Source organism: Pinus tabuliformis, chromosome 2_1, assembly GCF_031772625.1.
Source record: "Pinus tabuliformis cultivar Carrire ecotype Pingquan chromosome 2_1, CPIR1, whole genome shotgun sequence".
NCBI lineage: Eukaryota > Viridiplantae > Streptophyta > Pinopsida > Pinales > Pinaceae > Pinus > Pinus tabuliformis.
This window is the reverse complement of record NC_142299.1, coordinates 252,554,652-252,563,609: the sequence shown is the minus strand read 5'-3', so window position 1 is coordinate 252,563,609 and position 8,958 is coordinate 252,554,652.

The window sequence follows — 8,958 nt, the reverse complement described above, 5'->3', positions numbered from 1 at the left end:
CTTTTCCTTCTTGCTCCAAAAATCCAAGTATTGCACACTCTCCAAGATTGCTCCAAGAAAAATCTAAGTGACCAAGAGTATGAGAGAGAGAGAGAATAGAGAGAGAGCTCCCAAAATGAACTGACAAAAGTTTTTGTACTCAACCTTCAGATCCTTGTTATTAATGAGGCCTCTATTTTCTTCCGTTTCCATTATTTTCCTTCATTTTACTCCTCACATGAAACATATGACCTTTAACCTTCCTTTCCTAATTTCCATTATTTCATTAATAAATTTTCCAAACTGCCATTTTTCCTTTCCAAAGCCTTTTACATTGCCTTTGTCGATTTCCTTTAGCCATAATAACCAAAATGACACCCACTAGGATGGTTTTCCCACCATTCAGATTGGAATAAGTGTCCCATGACTGTGGTAATATAAATTTTTACATGGAATTTTAACCAGGGTTGTTATAGTTAATCAGGTAACAATATTTTCTCGTGTATATAATTTTTCCATGGATGATTAATAATGTCTAATATGTAATATGAAAATGCATGCATTAATACTAGCCATGGAGGTATGTTGATATTATTGTATGATTATGATGAATGCATGCTTGTATGTTCTCATAGTTATGTTGGTTTCATAGAATTTTTTAATGTTTTGATTTATATATGATGCAAGGTCAACTACATGAATAAGCATGGTTTCTTGAATGAGTTTAATAGGAGACTAGTATGTCTTGAATAAACCAGTGCAACTCTTTTGCTAGGATAGGAATGATGCATGAATTAGTGATGGGGCCTTGTCCCTTTATTATCTCTGAAACTATTGTTTTCTCATGTTTAAAGGTATTTTTCTCACAGTTGTTAATCACTAACCATTTGAAACCTATTCACCTTAGGTCCTTGCACCTTAATATCTAAGAATTGGAGTTTATACCATCACTCATTTGCGTTCATTTTCTCATAAAATGCAGCTTGTAGCCCTTAGCTCTCCAAGTAGATTTGAATTCGGGACTATTAAAAAGAACCCAAGGTTGGATGATGCATGCATAGGAAAATCCCATTAGGGACCTATGCATAGTTGTATTAAGATAGGGTGGGGGTGACATATGCATGTGGAAATTCTGTATGTGCTTTAACCTATGGGTAGTTATATTGAGTCAAGGCTAGGATGACATGTCCATAGGAAGAGCCTGCAAATATATTTTTCCCATATGTAATTGTATTGAGTCAGGTTCGAGATGATTTATGTGTAGGAGGAGTCCACTGGGATCTTTTTCCTATAGGTAGTTGTATTTAGTTGGCACCATGATAATGTATCTACAAGAGAAAACCACTAGGTTCTTTGGAATGAAAATTGTTGGAGGGACACACGATTACGATGGCATGTTTAGGAGAATTACTTATAACAAAGCATAGTTGCAAAATGCAATGGGGTCAGGTTTGGGGAGCCCACAAATCTAATTCCACATGGTTACTAGTGATAGGAGTAGAGGACATCTTCATGGATACCACATAGGAATCGTGAGAGGTGTGGGATTATCATGGATTACAATATGAGCTTAATTAAGGCTTAGATTTGGGATTACCCTTAATCCCCATGCCATGCTTAAGATACCATAATCATGGAATAGTCTTAATACCTTTATACATGGCCTTGAGAGCGTGTGAAGATCAATTTCCAAAATGCGTTGGGGAGCAAAGATTGGGAGGACGTGGCACTAAAGTGACACGGCTAAGGTACATAGTCAACATGACACATTGTACTTAGAATCAACCCTTTTGGGTGACCAAGTGGCTTATTTTTGGGTGAAAATTGGCACCACCCAAATGACTCTACATGGAAATATGAAAACAACATGACATAAACTAAACCAAGTTAGATCTATTTAAATGCAACAAATACCAGACCCCCCCCTTCATTAACTTTCAAGTAAGCAAGAGGCATTGGGATGGATCTTCAACATTGGATTGGAAAAATCCACGATGGGAATTTGGAGTGCTTGGAAACATGTGTGGAATTAATCACAAAAGAGACAAATAGTGGACTCCCCTCAGTTTGTTAACCGTTGCATGGGAGGGGAGGCCATGAGATGGAATTTCGTTTATTGATCAAATCCAATAAATCAGATCATTTATGAAATTATTCAGTAGTTTAATCATTTAGCTCTAAGTGCCTAAAGATTTAGGATCTTGGTTTGGGCACTTAGTCATATGCTCCAGGATCTGGAAGAAAAGGGGCTATGTGAGTCACATGTGGGTGCCACATGGTATTTTTTAATGACATCAAACTCCAAATGGTCATAACTTTCAATCTAGTAGTTAGATTGACATAAAATTTATTTTACCAAAATTCTATTGACGAGCTAAATTGAATGGTGATATTAGAAGTTAATTACATGAACTATGGAGTAAAAATATTTTTATAACCCCATCTTCATAACATACCATGGAGGTCAATCAAATCAAAAAAAAGTAACACTTCCCATGGCCTAAGAAGGTTTTAGGGGATGGGAGGGATCATTATAGTTGGCTAGTATATAAGAATAAATATGTTACAAGATGTTACCACAGAGTGCTCTAGTATTAATAACCGTAGGAGTAACACATTCATCAAAGCCATTAAAGTTGTTTAAGACTTACAAATAAAATTATTATGCATTTAATGTTAATCCTTGAAGATGTATTAAAAGAAGAATTTAATATCATTAAAGTCTCATTGGATGTTGACTTCAACAACTTAGCTGAATTTCAAGAGCTGAAAACAAGAAATGGTTTGACACATTTATTAATGACAATAATGACCAATTGCATAACATGGAGTAAATCTAATTAAGTACACCAAACCTAGAGGAAGAAATATTTATGTTAAGAGGTAAATAAGATATAATGGTCTCTCCAACAAACGATTATATTGAAGAGTGGCTTAAAAGGTCCCTTAGTGACATTATTAATATTCAGTAACTACATATGTAGTTAGATTAACAAGCTTCCAAATCCACATATATACATGTTTCTACAACATCTGCAAGGAGTATCACCAGTTCCTTCCACTCACCATACTTTTGGATTTTTTTGGATGTTCTCCATTTAGTTTTGAAGCAATTCCCCACTTTCTTCCCAGTCTTTGATCATCTAGCTTTATGAACTATATTATGCATTTTAAGCCAATCCTTGACTATAATTTGTGGTCCATGGGAGCCCAAAGCAAATCCCTTTGGGATGAATGGCTTTACATTTGAATTAAGTATGAGAACTTTGTGAAGTGCTTTAGGTGCTTAACTTTATTAAAAAATTAAAAAGTCTATAAACTTATTTTTTTACTCTCATAGAGAGCTATTTTCAATATAGAGTCTCATTTGTGGTTGGGAGATTTCTTAATAAATAGTAGGAATCTCATGAATATTTTCCTATTCTCTTTTGAATATGAATGCATGAAACCATTTTATAGCTCTTTGAATATCTGGACTATTTTATCTTTATTTTTTCTATTGAATTCACTTCAAACGTGTACTCTCATGATATTTTCAAGATAGAGTCTCATTTGTGGTTGGGAGATTTCTTAATAAATAGTAGGAATCTCATGAATATTTTCCTATTCTCTTTTGAATATGAATGCATGAAATCATTTTATAGCTCGTTGAATATCTGGACTATTTTAACTTTATTTTTTCTATTGAATTCACTTCAAATGTGTACTCTCATGATATTTGAATGGATGAATGTAGTGGAATAAACCTTTAAAAATACATTTACTTTTGTTCTCATTATTTATATTTATTTTGAAAACACATGGTCCAATCTTGGGCACATCTCTTGAATGTTTGCATTTTGATATTCCAGTTATTTGAATATTTGAGTGTGTGAAAAGAGTACCATATCTATAAAAACATAGATTGAACTTGAAAGTAGACCTTGGAGGTTGACTCTTCTCCCTAATAGGAAAATACATCAACAAGCATGATATTTTCCTTTTATTTTATTATAACCTAATCTTTCTTTCTTACTCATATTTGATGGGTTCTTTCCACAATAAATCATAATAGTAACTTGCTTCACCCAATTTTTGGAAATCAATTCTTAGATACTTATGGAACCAGACCAAATACCTATGAACTTACCAACCAAAGATTTATCCTTGAGAAAAATGGAGGTCCTTTTTGCACTTAATATCTCAAGCCCAAACTAGGAATGACTTCTTCCTTTTGGAAAAATATGTGAATTTCACAAAATTTCTCCGTAGCTGATTTGAAAACAAATGCTTCTTGATATAATATAATTTTTTTCCATAGGGTCATCACCATTGGGGCACATAAACTTATTTTAGTTCAAAAAGAGAAAAATGGAGACACCCTTGTAGCTAAAATCACCATTTCAATGAGAATTGAAGAAACAAGAATATGTCCCTAAGATGAGAATATCTAGGTCATGGCTATTTCAACTAGATGTAACAAGATTATATAGTAATTTCAATAAGAAACAAATATAACAGTAGCTAGGGTAAACCCTAGCTATAAGAGCCATGGCTAGACTTTGAACCATCATTATTCAAGAAACAAGAATATGTCCCTAAGATGAGAATATCCAGGTCATGGCTATTTCAACTAGATGTAGCAAGATGTTGTAGCGGCTACAACCACCCTCCAAACTTTTTCCTTAGCCTGTTTTGGAGCCTCCCTACCAACCTTCACAACAGCTTGCCTTGCTTCATCAAGTCCTTAAGCTTTAGTGTCTTTCTTTCTCAAAGGCAGCCTGTTGATCATAGTCTGATCTTTTCCCTTCACATGTTGCTAACCTGGACTTGGTTCAATTGTAGGCTGAGCAGCTTCGCCTTGGAATTTATGCATTTCTGGAGGGAAACCAGACTTCCCTCCAGAAATTGCGCAGTCCTCTTTCACAGCCTATTGGGCTCCAGGATTGTGCAATCTTGCTAGCCAACCCTCCCAGTAGGATTTGCGCAAATTTTCCCATCAGTAGCTTGTTCAGCCCAGGATTTGCACAAATCTGGGCAGAAGTCAGTTGCTTAGCCCAGAAATTGCACAAATCTCCTTGGCAGCTAGCCCATCTCCTGGCCAGAAATGACAATTTTCTCCAACAGTCAAGCAGTCTCTTGCATGTGCAACTGAGTTGAAAAGTTCCCTCTAGGATTGAGAAAAACAAACTTGAATGCATTATCTGTTTCTCCCAAGGTAGCATTGAAAGGTATCCCTTGTTTTAGGGATCTATGTTTAGCAGTTGGAGGTTACATGCAAGGGACATTTCAAAAACCTCCCTCCAAGTGTCGCTTCCCCTATATTTGTGGCATGCACGTCACAACCTCGATGTTATGAAAACTCATCAATCAGATGTTGCATATCTCATTCCTCACATCAACCTTGTAGCTCTGACATCCCACATCACATCTATGATCAGTCGGCACATTTAGCTGAGATTTTTAGGGGTAAGCTCACTTCCCATGCCTTGTGCTGCATTTCTATTGCTTTTTTTGTATTCGCTTGTGTGAGTGTTGTTCGATTGATTTCTTTGAACGCCTACTATCGTTTACACGTATTCTAGCTTGTCCTAGGTTTGCTTCAATTTTTGTTGTTATCTCACTGCTATCGCATGCATGAAACTATTTTGCACGGGCGTTCGCCCAACGGGCGAACTGCCTCACCCACATGCATGTTGATTTATTTATCGTATACTTTATTCATGTTTTGAATGCAATGTCAATCACTTCTACTATCACTTAGTGTTGCCATGAATTTATTGTCTTAGTTGCTTTCAGTTGCCCATCGGTGAGTCGGGCCAACCTTGGCTCAGACTCTTCCTTCACCAAGGTTGCATTACGCAATATGGGGAATGAAGGCTCACCTTCCTCTCTAGTTTTGTGCATTCCTGCCCAACACTGGCCTCCAAGACTATTTTGCACATTTCTGGAGGACAATGGCTACTTTTCTCAAGAAATTACGCAAATATGTCAATAGGTGAGCAGTCCTTCCTAGCTGGAATTGTGCAATGCACAATCCCAACAGACCGCAGCCATACCAGACTATTCATTACATAGTTCTAGAAGTCAGCCAGTCTCTTAGTAGCTTGGGCTATGGCTTGTGCAGTCTTTCACAGTTGGCTCCCAACCTCCCACCCGAAATTGCGCAACCTTCATGATCATTCACTCGGGTATGTTGCAAGTTAGTTCTCATGTTCATTATAGTTTTTGACTGATAGATTGCTTGCTATGAGTGTTTCCATGTCTCTAGGTATCGCAAGTGTTCATCTGCCTCTCATCAGTATAGGTACAATGGTTTCCAGGAGAGCAGAGATGAAGACACCATTCAGAGCATGCTTGAGGATGCATTCGATCAAGTGTCTATGAGCTTGCCTACTCAAGAAGACATCAAGTTGTTCATGGACAACAACATCAAGTAGTAGCATCACAACGATCAGCATCATGAACAACAGCTAAAGGCACCATACCGAATGCAACAAACATAGTGAATGAAGCGAATGTAGCGAATGCAAGAGGAAGGTTGTTAAAGTCATTGCGGTAGAGCAAAGTTGCATGATCAAGCAGATCCATTGATAATGAAAGCAACTTTGGAGACTCTGGCTATGAAGTAACGGTGTGACATGAAGATCACGCGAAGGCAGAAGATGAAACAAAGAAGGAGTTGGATGTGCTGAAGCAGCAACTCAGGAAGAACATGAAGCTGCAAGAACAGACAAATGAGTTGTAGCAGGAACAAGAACAACCGTGGGCATAACATGCACTCACGAATGAAACTGCGCCTGTACAGGTTAAGGATCCATCCCAACAGTGAACACAGAGTAGACATGGTGAGCAGTGTTGTGGATCACATGTAAGGGATTCATGAGCATGCATGTCGTTAAGCGCACACATGAAATCCAACCCATTCAAAACACTCACCAAGGCGAAGACAAGAAGCAAGTCCAATTGGGGCTGAACATGTACTTCGACAAGTTGATGCGCATGACCACCAACACACACTTGAAGATCAGCATAGACACTATTAATTTGTGTGTTATTAATTCAATCGTACCCAGGAAGACCATGCGCATGTTAGCAGATGAGTTGGATGAAGGGGCCAAACCAATGCACCGGTTGCAATGGAGACAAGAGTTCGCTTCAAAAAGATGTCACCATGAGGTGCATGCACACCATCACAGACGGGCAAGCTTGGTATCAACTCGCCACCTTCACCATCACAAGCATGTCAAAGAGTTGGTCTCATCACAGCGAACCGAGCAGGGAAAATTTTAAGAACCCCCCCCCCCCCCCCCCCAAATTTACATGTATAATAAACGGGCGAATCTCCATGGTATATAGGAAAAATGGAAGGCGATTTTATCAATAATCTGATATCTATATATAATTTTTTGGCGAATCTCTCACTAGGCATGGCAAATATTTTACTTAATTATAAAATCTTGTGTTTATTGAATACACAAATGAAATCATTGCATTTCTTTAAAATATCTTTTGAAATCAAAAATACCGAAATTACATATCGATAACCTAGTGGGTGTAGGATAAAATTCACCCATGCCATTCACAGAAAGCATGAGAAAAAACCTAATACTATATATAAAACCAAGAAAAATTCAAATTCATCACTTCTAGGGACCTCGTAACCACCCTGCCAATACACAAGTATGTGTTTGCAATTAGAAAAATTACCCAAATTACAAATTGTTTACTCCAGCATATGTTAGAAAGTTATAGAAGGATGACTAGTGCAATCAATCCATTCCTTTTAGGCCTGGATTTGTTTCAGTTTAAAACAGAAGTATACAAATATACTTGTCCAATGTCTATGCTTTAAACATTCACCTTAAGATGTTTTTACAATATAATTTCCTAAGTCTATTTAATATCCTCTTTATCATAAATACCAACCTATATCCATCTTAACTCCACATCTACCACTCTTAGGGGGATGAAATCTATTTTTCCCTCTGAGAACTTGGTAGACCCAGAATTAAGATGGATCTAAGATGATAGAATTTCCCTTTTAAATAGTCTATGCTCACATGAATACCATGGTATTACCATGGGTTATCATAAACCTGGAACTTAAAAATTACTATTAGTAATTTATAAAAATTAATAGTTGATTTTTATTTTATTTTTTATTTTAACCAAGCTAAAATGTTTAACATACATTAAATTACAACATCCATTTTTGCTCTTGATCGGATCAAATATATTTCACTCTATGCTAGTTTTCATATCACGATATTTGATACCTCTAGGGGGTTAGTAGATCCAGAGTAAAGATGGTTCTATGCTGGTTTAATTCCCCCATTTAAATAGGCTACATTCCAGGTGAATACCATGGGTCAATACCATGTGCCATTTTGGTGGTTTAATTCGCCCATTTAAATAGGCTACATTCTAGGTGAATGCCATGGGTCAATACCATGTGCCATTTTGGTGAATAACATGGGTCACTACCATGTGCCATTTTTATTTTTATTAATACTAATATTAGGGTTAATAATGTTTTTTTTGCATGGTATTAATAATAATCTAGTCCATGGTATTTCTCCCATAGTATTTTGCACATAGGTTTCACCTAAATATAACGCATTTTTTGAGTGTTCGTAAATATAAGGTGACTTATGGAGTAGATATAAAAAAAATGTTTTATTTTTTTACCATACCTCTCATTTATTTATATTTTTATTAATTTACCATACCTCTCTTACAAATATGGTATTTGGCCCATAGGATTCACTTAAATAAAACATCTTTCTTGAGCCTTCATAAATAGAACTAGGGTTATGGACTAAATATAAAAAGAGGTTTTATTTATTTACCATGCATCTAGTTTATTTATATTTTTATTTATTTACCATACCTTTTGAGTAAGTATAAAAAGACGTTTTATTTATTTACCATACCTCCACTTTACTTATATTTTTATTTGTTTACACCCTTGCATGTATATAAGGTGACTTATGGAGT